Raw genomic sequence first — 15,506 nt, 5'->3', positions numbered from 1 at the left:
ATTATGAAGAGATAAAGCCTCTGGCAAGAAGGCAGGCATAACTATGTTGTGCTTTTCTAGTTCTCACCTAATGGGTCACTGAATGTGATAACAGGGTGCCCAGCGCAGTGCTAATTGGATGTGATGTTCTCAGTGGCGCACTGGCATTTTTGGGGGGGGGAAGGTGTGTAATAAACATATCTGCCTTCAAATTGAGGCTTCTGGTTCAGAGAGACACATGATTTCTGAGTCTTTTCTTTTCTAATATAAATGTTTGATTTTCATTTTTTGTGTGTGTATGTTTGGTACCTGAGATTATTTGATAACCTTTTTTTCTTCTGCTTTCTTATTTTTTTCCTTAATTTATTTAATGCTTTTTATTAAAACCAAAATAGAAATCAGGACAAGGGCATCTCCTCTGCCAATTCCTCACGGAAAAAAAAATTATTATCCTTTAAATTGCTTCTAGAAGGCCTGACTGAACAGTGAGGTAAGTTCGTGAATGACTGATTAATGTGGAAGCCAGTACTCTGGAGAACATGCTGTAATACCAAGCAGGTGAGAAAATGCGTGCTGAATTGTTGTTATGATAATCATCCTCCACTGAATTTATCTTGGTGTTAAAAAGTAACAATAAAAATCTTGAATAGGTAGAATAATTACACTTAACTGCTGTAATTAATAAATTAAATTTAGAAAATGATTCATATCAGGAATGAGTTATAATGACTGAAATTTGAAACCTCTGTGCTAACTCTTTCTACAATTTTGTAACAAATTATGTTTAAATCATTATTAAGAAGAATATTTTTCTGGCTTGACTTTTTTTTTTTTTTTAAATTAATTAATTTATTTTTGGCTGCGTTGGGTCTTCGTTTCTGTGCGAGGGCTTTCTCTAGTTGTGGCGAGCAGGGGCCACTCTTCATCGCGGTGCGTGGGCCTCTCACTATCGTGGCCTCTCTTGTTGTGGAGCACAGGCTCCAGACGCGCAGGCTCAGTAGTTGTGGCTCATGGGCCCAGTTGCTCCGCGGCATGTGGGATCTTCCCAGACCAGGGCTCGAACCCGTGTCCCCTGCATTGGCAGGCGGATTCTCAACCACTGCACCACCAGGGAAGCCCCTGGCTTGACTTTTTTGTATCTTAGTTTTTATTCTCATAACTACCCACTGATATGTAATCAATGTCTTCATATTATAAGTATGAACAAAGCAAATACACTTTGAGGAACAGTTAACACTCATTCACAGGGACAACTGTGATTTACTATATGTCCCCAGACGCATATACATAGGTCAATGCAAGCACACACAAAGGCTGTACTACACACAGCACATGAACACCACTTCCATAGACGGATTCTATTACTTACCACTAAAGCTTATAGAAACTTCATGAAGACTGGGGTAACTATAATCTATGGTAATCTATATACTTATTATCGAAAATTCCACAATAATTTTGGACAGGACTCATATAACTAGGGAAGAAGGCATAATAGTCAATTGCTTTTGACTCAAAATTTTATTTAAAAATATTTTTATAGCTTTTAAGTAACTTGCTTTAACTATTCATTGGTCCATATTTCTTAAAATTTCACCACGTTCTGTGAGAATTTTAGCTGGACAACTGCGAAAATTCCTAAGAAGGAGATGAGATATAACGGGAATAAGAAGGTGCCTGTTCTTCCTCTGTCGTTAAGATTCCTTGGACTCACCATTGGGTTTCTGTAAAATCTATCAAAAATGACTACTAATTAATGTTTCATCATGTTATAATAAAACAAATAATCTCAGAAAATATGTTTTGGAAATGTTAAAATATATTAATTTATGCAACATTATCTTCTTCTTATAATTAAACATTTCCAAATTTAGCATGCCATAAAACAGTTACCATCTCACAAACATTGGAAAAGAGCACATATTGCTTCAGAATAATTTTAATTCAGCAAATAATGATCCCTTTATTTCTTTCCATGGCTAAGGAGAGTGCCTGGATTATCAACACAACTTTTCTTCTCTCCTCCCTTCCTTCTATATTATTTTTGTTGTTGTTGAATTTGTTCTTTCATTCATTTTTTTCCTGCCAATTACAATCCCAACACTACAGCGTGCCCTGCTGTTCAGACCCAACAACTTTATGTATCAGAGAATAATCAATGCTGAAATGAAAATGGAAATATGTTCAATACCATTTGAATTTCCATTTAAAATAATGCCCCCTCCCTTGCCTTTTAAGGCATGTTTCTTTCTCTTCTTAATGATAATTTTTTAAGTAGATGTGAAAATGAAAGTAAAAATTGGAACAAAGCTTACAATGAGGAGTATCAAATGAAAAACTGTGTATTTAGTGGATCTTCACTTAACCCGATTTCACATATTTTATTCACTTACACTCATTCCTAAAAATGGATGGAAACTAAATATCGAAGGTGTTAAAGGGAGGCAAGGAAATGAAATTAACCCTTCTTTGAGATTATTTCAAATTAGTGTTACTTTGAGTTTACTTCACAACAGTCATGAATTAATTCAACTCTATGCTTGGTTTCCAATTTCTTGTATACATGACATGTAGTGGCAATAAAAGCGAAATAAAGACAGATTCAGACACTGATATCTGCAATACCAGCTTAGAGACCAACTAACCTCATCACGAGATCTTTAAAAAATACATTCAGCATGGCTGAATTCAAAAGTAGGAGGTATTTTGCTTTTTGTTTTATTGAAATATATCTCGACAAATAGCCGAACTTTCTAGCATCTGTTTTTATTAGGTGAATTACTAGGATTCCAGACTCACATTAAAGCAAGTACTCCCACTGTCAGTCAACTTCATATCCTGTTTCTCCACAGCTAATTTTTACTAGCCGTGCATTTCCTTTCTGATCACTAAAGGTTTATTGTAATCAAAACATATTTTCCAAATAGCACCATTCATGCTAAACTCAACTGTCACATTCCTGAGTTTATAATAGCTAGTATAACCAAAGACATTTGGAAAATTACCATTTCCTGTGTTTCATATTTCTTGACTAGTATTAACTTATCTTTCTGCCCCAAATTTTACATAAGGCACAGTATATGCTATTTGGGAGCCCATAAAAGTTGAGCATCAAAGTTTTAAAGATACTTTACACAGGCAAGTCTAGTCAAATAACAGTAAAATAAAAAGGGTCATTTATAGTGAGACTACGTTTTGACAACTGACGAGGTTGCCTGATTCTTCTAGCAGCTCTAAATGTAAGATGCTATGTCTCTGAACTCATACACACCCAAACAAACAAAGACAAATAGGAAAACAGAATAGTAAAGTTATAATTTTAAGCAATCTAGAAAATTCAGTCTGACATTCCATTCTAGAATGTACTGTAATTGACAATAGAATCCCAAGATATACTTTGCCAATGAAAGATTTATGAAATTTGATCATTTCAACCTTAGTGCCTATTAATAGGGGTGGGAGTTGGGGTGGACAGGGTAGGTAATATTTTCAGTCTTTGTTTAATTTTGTCATAACAGAACTTCTTCTTATACCCTTACTTATACTCTCAGTTCCTGCTGCAAAGGAAAGGGAGATTTACAATATGACACTTTAAATTCAAAGAAATGGCTTCAGACATGTTTGCTTGGTAACGAGGCACTGTGTATTAAAAGACACATGTGTATGCTCTTTTTTCTCTCTTTCACTTTCTGCTACTTGCTACAGAGAGACTGGCTGACCCAGTACCTCTGTGGCAATCTCTTAACATTCCTTCTCCCAGGTGACTAGTTAGATGGTGATAAAATCCTGTATTACTCAGACATTTTTTGTTGCAATGGAAACCCAAATAATTCTTGCTTCAGTTAAAATTTAAAAATATATATATATTGGCTTATCTAATAAAAAAGTACTGGTTTCAGATACAGCACACCCGAAGTCCCAATGATGTTCTGAAAGTTGTCATGGATACACTGTCTCTTTGTCTCTTAGATTGCCACTATCAATTTGGTTTATCAGCCCATCAAAAAGAGAAAGACTTTTCTAAAAACTGTGATGAAAAGTTTCTGGTAAAATACTGGCCCAGCTTTGGTCCATTCCCAAAGCAAACACTTAAACTGGGGCTTGGACTACTCTGGTTGACCATGCCTAGATTTTATGATCTGAGTAGAGGTCATTCAGAGAAGCCTCAAGCATATCATCTGGGATAGGCAGTACAAAGGAGAGAGGAGTTAAGCACCCAGTTATGTCATTTAGTTATTTCTGTGTAATGAAACTCTTAAAAAATTAGTGGCTTAAAACAACAAACATTTATTATTTCTTAGAAGTCTATGGACATCTGGGAGAGTCTACTTATCTCAACTGGATTCAGCTGGTCTAAACTGTGCCTCTTCTTATGTCTGCAGTTGTCTGTTGGGTCAAGTGGAGCTGGGCCACCAAAGATGGTCTTGGGTGTTACGACTTGGCTCTGCTCCCATGTTGTATCTCACTCTCCAACAGAAGAGTCTGTACTTCTTCTCATGGCAGAGGCAGGGGGTTAAAGGAGAACGTGGAAAGTGTAAAAGCCTCTTGAGATCGAGGGTCAAATTGGCTTGTCGGATCTACTGCATTCTATTCTCCAGGGCAGCCCAGATTCATGGAAGGAGAAATAGACTTTGCCTATTTGATGGAAGGAGCTGAAAAGTCACCATGCAAATGGCGTGGATAGAGGCATTACTGGAAAACTGGGAACATTACAAACTGATGTACAATTGATCTTAAACATCAGTAAAGGAAGAAAGTAATGCTGGGCAATAAAACAAAAGCTTAAAAGGAGTCTTTTTCATTGACTTTAAATTTGGATTACTACCCATCATATACCTGATAAGGGATTAATATCCAAAGTATAAAGAACTCATACAACTCAAGAGCATAAAACCAAATAATCCAATTAAAAAACAGACAAAGGATCTGGACAGACATTTTTCCAAAGAACACATTCAAATGGCCAACAGGTCCAGGAAAATGTGCTCAGCATCACTAACCCTCAGGGAAATGCACATCAAAACCACAATGAGATATCATGTCGCACATGTTAGAATGACTATCACAAAAAAAGACAAGGCATAACAAATGCCTGCAAGGATGCGGAGAAAAGGGAACCCTTGTGCACTGTTGGTGGGAATGTAAATTGATACAGCCGCTATGGAAAACAGTATGGAGGTTCCTCAAAAAATTAAAAATAGCACTACCATACGATCCATCAATTCCACTTCTGGATATATATATGAAGCTGATGAAATCACTGTGTCAAAGAGATATCTGTACTTCCATATTCACTGCAGTATTATTTATGATAGGTAAGGCATGGAAACAACCTAAGTATCCATCAGCAGATGACTGGAAAAAGAAGATGTGGTATATATATATACAATGAATACTACTCAGGCATAAGAAGGAAGGAAATCCTGCCATTTGTGACAACACAAATGAACCTTCAGGCATTATGCTCAGTAAAATAAGTCAGAAAAAGAAAAACAAATACTGCATAATCTTACTTACATGTGGAATCTCAGAATTTCTCAGAATCTCAGAGAAAACTCAGAATAAGACATCAGATTTTGGGGCTTCCCTGGTGGCGCAGTGGTTGAGAATCTGCCTGCCAATGCAGGGGACACGGGTTCGAGCCCTGGTCTGGGAAGATCCCACATGCCGCGGAGCAACTGGGCCCGTGAGCCACAATTACTGATCCTGCACATCTGGAGCCTGTGCTCCGCAACAAGAGAGGCCACGATGGTGAGAGGCCCACGCACCGCGATGAAGAGTGGCCCCCGCTTGCCGCAACTAGAGAAAGCCCTCACACAGAAACGAAGACCCAACACAGCCATAAATAAATAAATTAATTAATTAAAATTAAAAAAAAGACATCAGATTTTTGATTGCCAGAGGCAAGGGTTAAGGCGTGGGGGAATTGGATGAAGGTGGTCAAGAGACACAGACTTCCAGTTATAAGGTAAGTCAGTACTGGGAAGGTAATGTACAACAAGATGACTATAGTTAACAATGCTGTATGCTATATTTGAAAGTTGCTAAGAGATCTAAAAGTCCTCATCATAAAGAAAAAAACTTGTAACTATATGAGGTGTTGGATGTTAACTAAACTTATTATAATTGTTTTGCAATATATATTGATGTTAATCCATTATGCTTTATACTTTAAATGTACATAGTGTTGTATGTCAATTATATCTCAATAGAACTGGAAGAAAAAAGTTTAGATTGTGGCTTTTGTGGTTGAAGGCCATGTTTGAGCCTTTGGCCTAAGACTCCTACCCAACTCACTTTAAAAAGCCCTACATTGAATTCTTCCCACAAAAATGTTGATACCTCAAAGATAATAAAACAGTATCGTTTCCCATTTGTTTTCTCTTTCATGCCTATATCCCCCTCTAAGAGTCCTTACAAGCAGTGTGTATTTGTCAGGGAAGATGTGGGCATTCTTGTGTCACAGGATGTTAAAAATCAAAACCCACCTCTGATTTCTAACATTGCCTGAGATATTGATCTCAGACACTGTCTTAATTCTGAAACCGAGCAGGACCCTGTGGGGCTCCTGGGCACGGAAGCCTTTCAAACTGTTGCTAATCAGGGAAGGGTGGCGATGCAGAGACAAGGGAGGAGTAGCCCAGAAACAACAGTGTAGCCTGGGGGCAGGGTCCTGGTTCTGCCTCAAGGGATACACATAACTATATCTTTGAGCTCTTTATAGAACTAAACCCCCAACAAATTGAAGATGTTACCATTCTTCATTCCAGAGAAGATCACAGTTTGAGAACCTCAAGAAGCTCATCAGGAGACCACCTGAGACCAGATTAAAGGAGTACAGGTCCTGCACTCACCCCGACCCTTATCAGCAACCCCACTCTTGAACCATTGCTATAAAACTCCTCACCAAATCCCCCCGGGGTTGGGACACACAATTTTTCAGGGCATGAGCCTGTTGTGTCCCCCTCTGCCTGGCAAAGCAATAAATCTATTCTGTTCTGCTTCACCCAAAACTCTGTCTCCGAGATTCGATTCAGCACCAGAGCACAGAGGCTGAGTTTTTGGCATCAGTTCTGTAACTTACCCAGGGCTTTTTACAAAAAGTGACTTTTTAAATCCTCAAATAACTCAGTAAATTACAAACTTATTTTTGATCATCCTTTTTTCAAGCAAGAAAATGAACCTTCTCAATTAGCAATCTAAGCAAACCGTGGGACACTTTGGGGAGGACTGGCTTACCAACACTTTTCAATTAAACATAGAGTTTATGTAGAAAAATAAGAACAATAGTACCGGAGCTAAGAAATCTAAAGAAATCATTCTCATCATAACTTAAAATAGAGTTAGTGCTTGTGGAGTAGGGCACCCTGGGAAAGGTGAGATCCAAAGGACATGTATTCTAAGTTAATGAAAGTTTCTTCCTTTACATTACTGCTAACATGATTACAATTAAGGCATTAATACCAACAGGTCTGTTAATTTGTCCTTATTTTCTCATGATCACATGGTCATATATTTTCAGTGGTCTCCTGGAAATCTGATGCAATTCAGATTTATATAAATAAATACACACACATATGTGTTTCTCTGTGTGTGTGTGTGTATATATATGTATATGTATACATATATATGGTCCCTTATCATACAATAGTAATTTCTAAGAAAAGGGAGGTCAGGGAGCAGAGACATGCATGCATTCTTTGCAGCTACTAAGTTACTCCTCCGTATACTTGATAAGCAATGCCTTATATTGAGCTCCCTGAGCTTTCTGTCCTCTTGTTCTCCTAGTTGATTCACAAGTTGGCATCAGCTCAAACTCTTGCCAGACTCATTGTGATATGGCACCCAATACAGTATTTAGGAATACACTGAGTTTTATGTTTTTACTGTTGAATAAAATTTGAAAATGTATGCATATTGCTACCTTACGATAGAAAAAAGTTTGAGTTATTACTGGTCAGGCTTTATTTTAGGTTGAATTAAAGTTAATTATTTAAAAACTATTTTAATGCTCCTAAATCTTGATATTTGCAATGCTGAAGTAATTAAAGTGAAATAAGTTCATCATTTCTCAGGCAAATTTAAGTAAAATTGAACATTTCAATTGTGTTTGATTTCACCACTGCTGTGAAATGTGGTGAAATACTCATCAATGTGTATACCTAATGTCATATTCACTTTTTGAATGAGAAGAGGAAAAAGAGGACATGGGACAAGGAAGAAGAAAGCAAAGAGAATGAGATGAAGGAAGGTAGTGGGGGCAGGAGGAGGAGAAAGAACAGAGACAAGGATACCAGATGACTTAAAAGACATCACTTAGTTATCACTGCATTTAAAACTAAATCTATACAAAATGGCATTAAGTTAATATTGAGAATTAGACAGCTAATTATTTTAGTATAGAGGGTTATTCTGGATTCAAGTCTCAATGAGCTATTTTGATATCTAAGATTTTCTAGTTTGTGTTTTGTTTTTAATCCAGTGAATATTTACTCTACCTAGTGTACATAGATTCTGCTTTAATGATTCATAGTTTATGCATGCAGTGGAAGAAGAAAACTAGTCAATTATTAAGCTAACTTATCTCCGATGCTACTTTCCAAAGCTCAGTTTGGCTATATTATTTTTAAATGAGTTTCATAATCTCCCCCCACTTCACTTGTCACAAATAATTGTAAAATTATACTGTATGGCACTAGAGAGATAACGTGATATCAATTTTTGTTGGAAGTAATAAATAACATATTCATATATATTGTGTGCAGAAAGATTATGCATACATATACATGTATAATTATATTGATATCTGGATATTTTTGTTATTATTTACTTGGAAATCAGATCATTCTGACATTTGTGATAATGCTCAAATAACTGAAATGCCAATCACTAAGATTATTTCACATATATAGACATAGTGTGAGTGCCATGCAGCTTTTCATTTTACAAAATGATAAAGACAGCCTACCTGATGTGCAGACTTAATCTGGAATTAAAACTGATCACTTTGCAAAATAACTAGAAAGATAATGTGTATCCTTGATAAATTACCAAGATTTATTTTCTCCCCCATGGTGACAAATTCATGGCATCTCACATCCTTCATATTTGTCTGGAGAAAGCTTCTACTCAAGTATATTTTAATCAGATGTAAAGTTATTATTTTTTCTTATTTTGAGCTTTTAAAGTACTACATCTGAACTCTGTTTTTGCCAACAGTAGCAAAAAAATGCAGCTCATTAGGTTATCCAGACCAAAGGAAAACTGAAAATGCAACAAATTGAACAATAAAAAGGATATTAATTATCTACAAAATTTTTAAGCTTCTATTAGTAGTTCTTTCTATCATAACTTCTGGTTTGATCACTGCCAAATTACTGACTTTCATCAGAAGCAATTACAAGCATCCTTTGCACCATGATACCACAGAACCTAGGGAATATGATCAAGTTTTCAGCTCATTCATGCTGTGCAATAATTCACTCTTTACATTATAATTGCATAGGAGATTGGAAAATGTGTGGCTAAATCTAACCTGACACAAAACCTGACCATAAATCTAATTCTAAATAGCATAAATTTAAACTCCTATATATATGTGTGTATATATATATATATATATATACACACACACATACATACATATACATATATATATTCTTAAGGTTGGTTTCCCTGACATTTCTGAAAATCTAACACTGTCATTTTTTAAAATTTAGAACATTTTACAAATATGTGAAAAGTTTTATCAAAATATATAAAATTTGAATTGTTATAATTGTGGGGTGGACACCATATGTTACTTTCTCATATGTCTTCTAAAAAAGTAAGATTTGTTAGGATCCAAGAGCTGGATTCTTCTATGGTATAATGCATAATATATAAAACCTGCACAACTGAAAAAGAATTAATATATGTTACTTTATTACTATATAGGTTTTTAGCAGACATCTCTGTTATGCCATGGATTATACATATCTCAAAGAAACTTGAGATTTTTGCCTACTGACCACTGCTCATATGTGTTTACCACCTAGTTTTCTGCTTTCCCCAAAGCAGTTATCAATGCATGCTTATGTCTGAATACTTAAATTCACATTATTTTTGCAAATCAAATAATTAAGCTCACCTCCTTGCTGACCAAGAAGGCAATTAAAGATGCCCTCAGCTTGATTAAACTTCAGACAGTCTTCTGACTATAGGTCCCTGACCTCCCTTTTCTTAGAGTGTTTACTTTAGAAAATTGTCAATTAGAAAGTCTTTCTCTGCCTCCTTGAGAAGCAAATCATCAATAAATTAAAAATGTCTTCATCAAAGACCTGGGAGCTATCCCTTTGAAATGCAATTATTGAAGGAGATATTACCCCTATCTCTGATTCTTTGTGGGAGGGTAGGAGCCTAACCAGCAAATTACAATCAGCAAACACAGATAGTCTAATCACACTGACCAACCTTCCTCCAATGCTCTCTCATATTTTTCCATTGGCTCAGCCCAGCATTTAAAAATTCTCCTGCCTTTTGTTTCAGTGGAGTTGAGTTTAATCTCTCTCCCCTATTGCAATAATCTTAACTCCTGTTGCACTCATCTTGCATGAAGTCTTTCTTGCCACTTTTAACAAGTGTTGAGTGCAATTTTTCTTTTATAGTTCCCTGGTTGAATTCTTAACCTACAGAGTTCATGTACATTATAAAAGAGTTATTTTATGTCACTAAGTTGTTAGGATATTTTATTACACAGCAATGGTAGCTAAAAAACTATTCTGCAGAAATTACCAATGTAACTTATAGTTTAAATAAAATATAAATTTAAAATATGGGAAACAATATTATTTTGAGGCAAATAATTAGAAGAGGAAAAGGTAAGATTCAAAATTTTAAATTGGCTTTTATTTAATTATGCCCTAATTTTCTTTTCCCAAATTAACCTTAATCACATAAACCTAGCACCATTCATCCCTAAATGAAGGAAACTCTCCACCTTCTCTTGGTCAGCAACCGGATAGAAGATTACTGCTAGAAAACATTCATATGCAAAAAGATGAGAACCATCAATGATCCTTTATCACAACTATTAATCTGGACTGATCTTTAGTCACTCCGATGAGTTCCCTTGTTACTGTAATTATTATCTCACTTTCTCAACCAGAATTTCAAACCCTCTCCACTTTTTTCAACTGCTCCCTTTTCAACTCCCTTCTACTTCTCAGAGTAGATAGAAGTCATGAAACCACAATAATGTACATTCAACTAATACTCCATTTTTCTGGTTGAAGTGAAAGAGATGTCTTTCCTCCTGTTTTAGGCCAGTTGTATAAGTTTTTGAGACAAAGAGTTATACAGCAAAGTAACATATTGATAATTTACACAGTCCAACAAAACAAGTAGTGGGTCATAGTGACCCCTTACAGGATAGAGAAAGGACTGTTATCTCCTAAACAGTTACCTTGCTGGCTCGAGAAGGAAATTTTTTGTTGCTGGTGGTGGTGAGTGGGTATTCCTGTTTTTTCTAAGGAGGTCTAGTTAATGTGTAATGCAGATGCACAATGCACACTACAGGGGAGGGAGTAGTGGCTCAAAGAGCAGGGAAAATTTTACGTTAATTTTTTTTCTTGTCCTGCCTTAAAAATAGTTTTGTTTTATCAAGGTGTTATACTTTGACTAAGTTCATGAAGGTAATAAGTATTAAGGCTGGAATTTAGACACAGGCATTCTGACTCCAGATTCCATGCTTTATTGTATATTTCTCAGTTTTAAAATTTTGGGCATAGTCTAGGTGCACATCACTTCTCCACTTCAGCGTAAAGAAATGAGGGAGTTGGACTGAAATCAAATAAAAACTACGAGCGAAGAAAAAAGACAGAGGGTAGAGAGAATGGGAAGGAAAGAGAAGGAGAGAAAGACAAGAAATCGATCCAACTCTTTGTTTGGGAGGCTACACAAAAATGTAACTCCCTATTAGTCTTCCCTGAGAAGATTTCTTACCTCTCCAGAAACAACATGCTGTTGTTTCAGAAAAAGCTTAAGCAAGCTTAGGCTTCAGGCTACCCTGTGTTAGAATACTGCCTTTGAAGAAGACAAGTGGGACCAACTAAGTCATGCTCCTTAGACTTCATGATATTCAGAATGAATGAGAAACTTTACAGAAGTCACCCAGCATATGGTCTAGCAATAGGAATTTAGTAAGAGGTATGTTTTGTTTTCTCTATCATGCAAACTATTCTCCAACCAAATCAGTTTATTTCTGAAACTTCCTTCAGTATTTCCCAATGACTCAAGCTGCACCACAGAATACATCCTCATGCCTTTGCTTCAGCTCTCCCTATGCTGGAATGCAGCATCCAATAAGGAACAAAGCAGTCTCGGAGAACAGTTTGGCTCATTTCAAATACTCACGCAGCCCAACAAATATAAATGCATTGACCATGAAGTACTTCTAAGAGAAACACTGAATAATGTTCTGTGGTGCCTCAGTTTCTTTCACATGATGACAAAAAGAGAGTTTATTAACTCACTAAGGCCAGCATTGTACTATTCAGTAAATCATTCCATAATTGTGTTAAGTTGTATCCAAGTCTGCTACCCTTCAAAGGAAAGGTCAATTTTCTTCTTTTTAAATCTGGAATGTTTAGCTAACTTCAGAGCCTGATTTATTTAAATCCGATTGGATGGAAGGCTAAGGTTTCTTGCTATAGTATTCTGTATCCAAAGCTGTTTTCTTTTTAAAAAATTTAAACGCAAAGAACTCCGAAGCTAAACAGATAGGAAAACAGAGAAAAGCAACAGTTCTAGGATAAACGAAGTAGGCTATTATTAATATGATAAAAGTTAAGAAATCTTAAAGAGTTCTCTACAGGTGCTAATTTTACTACTTGAATGAAATTAATAAGACTCTAGAAAACAGCAGGAGATCCTTAGATTACACGAGTAATCAGCAAGAAAATTTATTGTGGTTTCATGAAGCATAAAATGTTTGTGTAATATATGCAAAAGTGGTGCTTTATTCTCTGCAGTGAACAATTCTCAGTCCTTATAATAGAAAAATATTTAATAGTTTGACACCTCTTGAGGAATAGTTTTTAAAAGTTGTTCATGTGTGATTAATTTGACTCAATACAAAATATCAATGCAGGAATGCTGAGTCATGTAAAACTACTGGAGGATCGTATACATTAATGTAATGAGAGCTATAAGGAGAAAAATGTAAAAGAACATCTGGATTTTCTCTTTGAGATCTAGGCCAAAGTCTAGAACAATCCAGAACACACAGTTATGTCTCAGAGAACATGCATTTAATAAATAATGAGAAAAAAATGAATAATCGAAAACTAACTAGAAAGAGTTGATCTGAAACCTGGAAAGGAACTGTTAATGAAGCTAACTGGTACCTAAAATATAATATTTCCAAAGAGGATTAAAGTAGGTAATAATTTGATTTAGAGTATATATTTTACACTTAACTGAATTTAATCCAGTCCTAGGTTATACTTTGCTTCATATTGCTGGAAGAAATAATTTTTTGAATTAGGGTCTTTTTTTCCTATATTTTCCTTGATCCAATGCATTTGGTCTACATGAAGTTCCTTGGATTTCATATGCTTAGGCTTGGGCATGGGTAACGTTGGAGAGGGCTATATGTAAGTGTTGACACTGTCACATGGCCATGCAATGTTTAGTAAATACTGTGTCCTCTCCCTTATGAAAGCAACCAAGATCCTTCAAAAAGGGAGAAGATTTCAGTGAAAACAGTACATAAGTGAGTACTAGCCTTGGGAATCCAATCTGGGACTCCTTATGCAACTATAGTTTCAGGACAATTCTTAGGAATATAAAAAATAGAAAATATAGATGGCCAAGAAAAAGCATGGTCATGGCAAACTTTATAAACATTTTTTTTTAACAAACATTTTTTAAATGAAAATATTTAAACATATGCCAGAAACAATATGTACCGTTTACAGATAATTATTAGGAACATACTACATACCAGGCACTTTTCTTAGATATTTTCGTACTAACTTATATAATTAAATAATAATAACTTCATGAGGTAGGTACAGTCATTAACCCCATTTTATATACGAGGAAACTGAAGCACAGGAGATCAATCAGCCCAAGATATTATTTGGTAGAGTCAGGATTTAAACCTTTGGTGTACTGGCTTTATACTTTGGTCTCTTAAACAATATAATATACGATAGGCCCTCCTTTCTACATATGCAGAACCTGCAGATCCAGCCAACCAGAAATCAAAAATGTTCAGAAAAAAATTTCAGAAAGTTCCAAAAAGAAAAGCTTGAATTTGGCATGCTGACAACTATTTCCACAGCATTTATATTGTGTTAGGTATTATAAGTAATCTAGAAATGATTTAAAGAATACCGGAGGATGTACGTTCATTATATGCAAATACTACACCATTTTATATAAGGGACTTGAGCATTCTCGGAATTTGGTATCCGAAGTGGGGTGAGGTCCTGGAATCAAACCCTGGCAGATACCAAGGGAGGATTGTACTGCCTTTCACACAGTGCAGCAAGAGACATAGATGTTGGTTTTATTTGAAAGAATGTCTTGTTAACCAATTATGTCCTACATCTATTTGACTTATTTTGGAAACTCTCAGATTCCTTTCTCTATCCTTACTGCAGATTATTTTGTTTTGTCTCTTCACATTTCTCCAAGTGCCCAACTCTGATGCTCAGTAAATGCACCTTGCTACACAAAAGTTTTGCTTATCTAAGTTGTTAAATGACTCTAAAACTGGATATTTTCAAGTAAGCCAGGAAGAGAATATACCTGAATGAGGGAACATAAGTATGAGTTGTATGAGAACAAGTCTCAACAATCAAATGAATATCTATTCTGGACTGAACTTCAGAATGCTTCTAATGAAAAAGGATAAAATAAAATGGAAAGCTGCCCTAATAGCCTATCAATCATTTATGTTAAAACATGCTTGTCCTAATTAACCTTAGAGCGTTCTAATAAGCATAGTAAGGCAGCTAAGTAATTAATAATAGTTCACTATTAGATATTCACACAAAGTATGCCAATGATCATTAAAATTTTAATGTCCGACTTCTTTGTATAAAGTTGATTTGTTATTATTCATAAATATAGGCTTTAAACTTATGAATATTTGTAGTTTGGGAGAATTTAACATTCACTGATTTGAGACTAAATGCAATTTTCTGCACTTGTTATTTTAATTACATGACTGATAGTATCAATATAAAATAGCTAAGAATTTGAAGTTGGATTGAATTAGAGCTGTTGAAAAATTATTTAAAAATTGCAAGTTCTAATAAACTGTTTTCTCTAAAGTAATTTTTTTTTCATATTAGAAACATAGCTGCCAGATTTTTTTTATACTGATGAATAAAAGTGAATACTTTTCTGTGATCGCACTTTTATCTTGTGACTTCAATTTAATCAAAGACAGTCAAACTTATAACTGTATATATGAATATTGAAATATATTACATTTGTTATTTGTGCAACTACACTGTAAGAACTATCTTCACTTA

At 35.3% G+C, this 15,506-nt stretch overlaps 1 long non-coding RNA gene across 1 annotated transcript in view; it reads left to right on the top strand.

Annotated features, from left to right (window-relative positions):
* Positions 1 to 5,857, top strand: part of LOC309661013 — a 31,690-nt gene extending 25,833 nt beyond the window's left edge. The window contains exon 2 of the long non-coding RNA XR_014263791.1: positions 5,738 to 5,857. This is a non-coding gene — a long non-coding RNA (uncharacterized lncRNA). The remainder of the gene's footprint in view (positions 1 to 5,737) is intronic.
* Positions 5,858 to 15,506: the final 9,649 nt, after the last annotated feature.

The sequence above is a fragment of the Balaenoptera physalus genome (genome assembly GCF_965194825.1).
Source record: "Balaenoptera physalus genome assembly, chromosome: 5".
NCBI classification, from domain to species: Eukaryota; Metazoa; Chordata; class Mammalia; order Artiodactyla; family Balaenopteridae; genus Balaenoptera; species Balaenoptera physalus.
This window is presented reverse-complemented; position numbering and strand designations above follow the sequence as displayed.